Raw genomic sequence first — 7,115 nt, forward strand, 5'->3', positions numbered from 1 at the left:
AAAGCCCTGGTCCTAATTAACCTCTCCACAACTTAACACTGACCCCCTAAGCCCTGAAACTTTAACCCCCTCACCCTGCCTCATGGAAGAGGCCGTAAGGCCCCCCCCCAGCTCCCCCCAAAGCCTCCTCCTCGTTAAGCCACTAATCACTTCCTGAGTCTTTATTGTGCTTTTGTGCTCTTACAGGGCTCCAGGAGAGTCTGGGACACAATGGTACCCTAAAAAAAAGGAAGGAGGGGGTAAATTGTAGCAGACCGAGATGGATGAAAATTGAAATGTAGAAAGTGGGAGGACAGGACTTTTTCTAACCTGACCCCAAACCATCAGAGTGTCAGATAGTTGGTTAATCAATTAGTCGGCCGCCAGAAAATTTATCTACAGCAATTATGATAATCATCCCTCTAAAGCTCACTAATTAACATGTTTTATCTTGTTTTAATTGAATTGAATTGAAAATACATGACAGATTGTTAGTCTTCCTCATCTTCACACAGAAGAAGAGCTGGCTGCACATGTGGACAGATGTTTGTGGCAATGCATTACACTGTGTGCGTTCACGTGTGTGTGTGTGTGGTCACCATTTGACCATATCGTGACCTCTGTCACAAAAAGCCGAGGAGGACGGGTAATCAAGTAACTGTACCTGAGCAACTAATCCTGCACCCTCATTGGTTTGTAACCTGATACCTGGAAGTTAAATCCTGCTGTTTTTACTGATGCGGTGCGAGTCCAGCTGTGTGAGTCCTGACACAGCTGCAGAGGAGAGGTTCTACCAGAAAATAGCAGCACACACACACAAACATGCATACACATGTAAACACATAACCAGGTCTGTGCCACACAAACACACACACACAGATGCTCAGACGTTAAGCGTCTACAAACGACAGATGGATGACACAAACATTAAAGCACAAACACCTTACAGATAGATGAATAAACAAAATACTCAGATAATTTGACTAATAATTTCTAGGCTGCTTTAAACCTATAGATTAAGCCAGCTAGGCCAGATGTAAAGACATTAATTACATCATTATCCTTTGTGTTGTTAGTGTCATCGCACCAATCGGGTGTTTTTAATTAATAGCTTGAATGAGACAAACAAACACCAGCAGCCAAAAATACAAACAGCTGGAGCCTGAACAAATTTTCTGGCTGTTACACACACAGTCATACAGATGTAACGACCCACATACACACACACACACACACAGACACACACACACACACACACACAGACACACACACACACACACACACACACACACACGCATACTGAACTCAAACACACAGCTAACACATGAACATCCTCTGATTACACAGACTCACGTAAACTCGCTGGGTTAAGAGGAAGAGAAGAAAAGGAAGAGAGTGCGTCAGATTAAACTTTTTCACTTCCTATTATTATAGAATTTTTTTCTGTGAGCTGAAGAAATCGAGTGAAAAAAAAAAAAAGTGCACAGTTGTTCCCTAACTCTAATGCAGGTTTCGCCTCGAAAATTTGACTTGGTGTTTTTCAAACTGTCGGTCTACCTGTGGTTTCTCATAAATCTGGAAGTGCAAGTCTGTGGAATCAGGATAGTTTGTCGAGGTGTTCAGACGGGGATAGTACTTTAAGATTATTCAACACACCATCAAAGTAGCAACGACCAAGACAAGTAAAAAAAAAAAAAAAAAAGATTTGCACATCAAAACTAGACATGTACAGTTTTGTCATGTCGCTGTGACAAAACTGAAGTGCTGCAACATAAAAGAGAAAACAAAAGGAGCCCCATTATTCTTTAATATAGTTGTACATGCAGGTCACAATGAAATGGACAACATAAGATATATGTTTAGATGTGTTCCCTTACTTTGAGATATATTTGTTTGTATTTACTCCGACTCTCCTGTGTGTGTTTTGTTTAATTTTTTGTAGACAGTGAAGGTCTAAAACTTTCATTGTGAAAATGATTTCTTTATTTTTGGACTATTCGTTGCACGATTTTAGTACGATGTCCATATTGTATTCTGGGATGAATCCGTGTGTGTTTTTGAGTATCTGGACAAGTGTGTAACTTGTGGGTTGTTTTATAGTCTATGTTCGTATTACGTTATGTTCCCTTGTGCTTACATACAGGTACTCAATGAATATTTTATTGACACCATGTATGCAGTGAATGATTTTTCTTAATTTCATTAATATCACATTAAGAATAGAAGCTTCCTCTATCCTATGATTGTGGCCTGTTTAAACACACACACACTCACTCAACATGTAAATATTATTATTATAATAATATTATAAATAGTTTATTGCAATATATAGTATATATATATATATATATATATATATATATCCAATATATCTATAGGTTTGCTCCTTTTAGACATTGTCGTATAATGGAGGGAATAAATGTGGGAGGTGGTGGAGTAAGGGAAAGCCTGATGAGACGGATAAAAAGTGGGACAAGGATACAGGAATAAAAAAAAAGCCAAGAGAGGATGAAATTAAATGAAGAATGAGTGAAAAGAGGAGGATGGCAAAAAAAAGGGGAGGGACCGCTCAGATGGAGGAAAGGAGGGAGGCAGGGGGGAGGAAGGCTGGCCCCTGTCCTGTCTGGTGTGGTTTGGGGTAATCTGGTCTAATCTTCTGCATGTTAACCTATCTGAGCAGCAAGAGCCAGATTATCCCTCTAACAATGGCCACCCGCTCATCTGCTAAATTACTCCACTCAAAATCATATGCTGAGACACACAAATATACAGACACACACACACACACACACACACACACACACACACACACACACACACACACACACACAGTCCAGGCTCAGTCACACACCCACACAGATTTCAGGGAACCATCAGTATTTATATTTCGCCATGTATGAAAATTGCACTCCTTTGAGCTCTCATTTGGAGCGTTAAATTCAAACTCAGAGGAGAGGTGTCTCGTTTCAAACCCGCAGAATCACGCGGTCACCACTTCTCTCACCCAAGGTCACAGTCACAAGCGGAAAATCCTTCTCTGTGAAAAGACAAGAGTGGGTGGAAGAAGAAGAACTCGGGTGAAAGCACAGGAGCAGGTAAAGAAAAAAAACAAAAAGATAGAGGGAGACCAACAGCGGGGAGAGAGAGAAACTCCACTATCATCTTCCTCCCTGCTAACAAAGCAATTCAGCCATTGCTTTTTCATTTGGCACATGTTCTTTAGCGTGTTGGGGTCAGCCGGGTCAGCTGACCTTCAGATGTGGAGAGCACAACACAGGCGCTGAACGCCGTCGCTGCCCTTTCAGGAGGGGAATGAATAAACACAAAAACAACCTGAGATATATTATATAAATATTGTAACGCAGAGCAGGATCTGTATGCCAAGCATATGCGCCCTGTAAATGGAGTTTCTGAAGCAGCTGCAGCTTTATAGCTCCAGGTCATAAGTTGTGAACTGAGGAGCTCTGAGGTTTTCACAGAAGCTGTTATCAATTCAAATAAGAGGAGAAAGAAGGAAACAAGAAAAGAGGCAGGAGGGAAGAATAGTAAACAAGCGTCTGCAGCCGTCCTAGCAGCTCTGCGAGGCTGTTACACAGGAACAGCAATGCTAACATCTGGATGTCCAGTGACAGTGTTTACGGGATTATGTTGGAACAGGAACATGTTCATCACCTTAGATTAGCGTGTTAGCAAACATGCTAACATTTGCTGTTCTAAACATAACTGTAAGTACAGCTGAGGCTGATGGGAATGGCGTTAGTTCATAGTATTTGGTTAAAAACCAAAGCAGTGAACAAATGAAAATTCTGATGAAAAAAGAAAGTAAGCAGGATTCATCATCTGGAGATGATGGATGTCTGTACCAAATGTCACAGCAGTCCTTCCAGTAGTTGTTGAGATATTTGACTCAAAAACCACAAATGTCAACCTCACGGTGGCACAAGAGGAAAAATCACAAGATTAGTGCGGTTCATCCTCTGGGGAACATGATGCCAGCAGTGTAATGTAACTAGGTACATGTACTCAAGTACAATTTTGAGGTCTTTTTACTTGGATGTTTCCAGTTTATGCTCCTCTGTACTCCACCGCATTTCAGAGGGAAATATTATAAATTCTACATTTATTTAACATCTGTAGTTGCTTAATTTGATTTTACATAAAAAACATACAACTTATCAAATATGATGCACTGTCATAGATAAAAGGCCCCGTATGCTTTAGATCTATGAGACCTACGTGTTGAGAGTTGTGCAACACACACATTTTGAATGCAGGACTATTACACACAACCATGTGTTTTTTCAATAGTGGTATTTCTACTGAGTAAAAGAACTAAGAACTTCTTCCGCCACATGTCGATATTTCATTGGACAAGTGAAAACTGGAGTAAAAGTCATTACCAGGGATCATTAATATCTGTACCAAATTTCATATAAATCCATCCAAGAGTTGTTGGATGTCAACGTCATTGTAGCGCCACAGCAAAAAGTCGAGGAATATAATAAATATATATTGGTATTACCTTCAATCGTTGTTGAGATAGTTCAGCCTGACAACCGTCGACAGATGCCGACATAGAGCCATGCCACCGGCTTGGCTGAAAAGAAATGTGTATGTTCAACAGAAGACGTTGTAGATCTGTTGTTATATGTCATGTAGTTCTGTAAAAACAAATTAAAGTGAAAGAGATTAAAGATGAAGCGAGCAGGGGTGCACAAACACAGTTTTAACAGGTCAGTGTCTATTGTTTTGTAATATCAGGCTTAATGTGGATTCAGCGGGTGAATCAGTGAGAAGGCGCACACCGTACCCCACAATCATCAAATTAAATTCACCCCCCAAACAAACACACAAACACACACACACACACCACCGTAATATATTTGGATCGCTCATTCACACTCTAACACACATGCCCTGCAATCCCATAATCCCACTCCAGATTGAGAACACCTTTAAGATACTATGTGATTATTATTAGGGATTATGATCAAATTATGACAGAGTGACAGATTAGACAAGGGTTATGTGTGTATGTGTGTGTGCATGTGTGCGTGTGTGTGTGGGGAGATATGGTGTTGTCAATGCAGCACATACAATCATTTATGAACCTGTCTTTCTCTGTACAGCATTCTGGTTTTATTTGATATTCATACTTAACAGTGAAGAGGAGCAGAAATGTTTGAGAAAATGAAAAAGGTAAATCTGGACGTGAAGTGAATAATTCTGTCCTCCAGACGATAGCTGTCTAATAGCAGGGATCGCAGGAGTGGATCACTTCCAAAACCTGATTATTCTTTAGCACAGAGCGTTTAACTACTGAACCTCACGAAAATAATGGCTTTGAGGTATCCTGTTAAAAGGTATCCAAAGTCTCTCTCTCACTTTGTACACATAAGTATGTATGTGTCTTTGTCTGGGACTGTGTTGTGAGATTGTGTTTTTACAACATCACAACTGAACCACATCAACGATTTTTTTTTTTTTCTTTTCTTCGGCATATGGAATTTTTTTTTTTTTTTGTTACGCCCATAAATCTTATATGCTTTTTGTTTCGTTTTTTGTACTTCGATGACACTCAAATTTTCATTTACTTGTTTTTCTACTTATAGTTGTCCAAGTTGAAGCTACTCACTGGTTCATGTCTGGAGGTTTGTGTGAATGCATTTTGCAGATGTTCGGATGATTTCATGTGTCAGTCAGTGCTTCACTGAAGTGTCCCCAGATCATGAGCAATAATCCAGTGTTTATTTGTCCCAGTTTAGTTTTTGTGTATCTGTATTCCCCTTGTACATACTCATTATTTTTCTTTACACACTTTTTTTTTTTTTTTTTTTAATACTGTTGTCAAGTCAATGCGACCCCTGCAGCAAACACATTCAAATCTGAGCCTTTCATCAAATGTTAATGTACTGTTACTGTAATTGTGGCACCCTACTGAGGCTGTAACCTCACCCATGTCAGCTTTTCAGCCTGGGGTCGGAAATATTCTACTTTGGGTTGTGGCACAGGAAACACTGTACAGATAGAGGCAAACTCTGGATTCAGATTTCCTGTAGTCAGTCAAGAAAGTGAAACTAAAGAGGCTGTCTTCTACAACAGGACAGAGATCTAAGGCAGACCTCAAGAACCACCAAGTTCTGCCTCACAGTCCTCTGACATGAACCATCACTGGAAATCTGTGGGTAGATCTTAAACATGCTGTGTGTGCAAGAAAACCCCAAAATATCTCAATAGAGTGGGTGAAAACCCCTAAATCAACAATATGAAGATTCTTAGCTTTGCTGCAAAAAGCTTTTGCAAGCTCTGACGTCTGCCAAAGTAGGAAGGCTTAGTAAGAACTGAATGAGTAGGGTGCCCAAAGTTCTGCACAGGAAAAATCATGTTCTTAGTGGGTTGCATTTACTTTTTAACAAAACCTGTAATTTGACCAAACGTTTGCAGTCAACTATGATTTTTGAATTAATCTTGGGCATTTTTTGCCTTTGTCTGAGAGCAGATAGTGGAGTTTAGAGGCAACAGATTGTCTGAATTTTAACCCATGGATGTCGCAGTAACATTGTATGTTATGCAACTTAACCACTAGTCCACTACGATCCCCACAGATCACATTTTTGTCACATACTTGTTTTATAGTTACAAACCTTTGTTTTTCTGTCAGATATCTGTTGACCTTTGAACAATCCAGTTTTTCTTTGTTAGATTTTAAATATTTGGGTGTATTTTCTTTATTTTCTATGCTGCTGCAAGGGATAATAAAATACTTTATACTCCCACCTGCAGAAAAGTCTCTGCACGTTCTTTATTTCGTTCGGAGGTCAAACTTTAAGTTGTATGTGTCAGCACCCTGCTGCCACATGCACAACCCTCCTTGTAACACAGTTCATCCTGTAAAGAAGGAATAACAAACATGAGACAAAACAAGCTAAAACCGTTGAAAACGGAAATTATGTAGGCTGCAGCTTTCTGTATGAGTGATAACCAAGTCCTCCTTTTTTTGTAAATCTGTTTCGAAAGTGACAAACAACATTCGCAGATTACACAGGCGCTGACAGCTTCCATGAAGCCACAGCAACGTACACAAACACCCACAAATGACGTGACTACTCTTATTAAAATACGCAGCCACCGCTGGG

Source organism: Seriola lalandi, unplaced genomic scaffold, assembly GCF_002814215.2.
Source record: "Seriola lalandi dorsalis isolate HSWRI2012SDOR001 ecotype SW California unplaced genomic scaffold, Sedor1 jcf7180002054311, whole genome shotgun sequence".
NCBI lineage: Eukaryota > Metazoa > Chordata > Actinopteri > Carangiformes > Carangidae > Seriola > Seriola lalandi.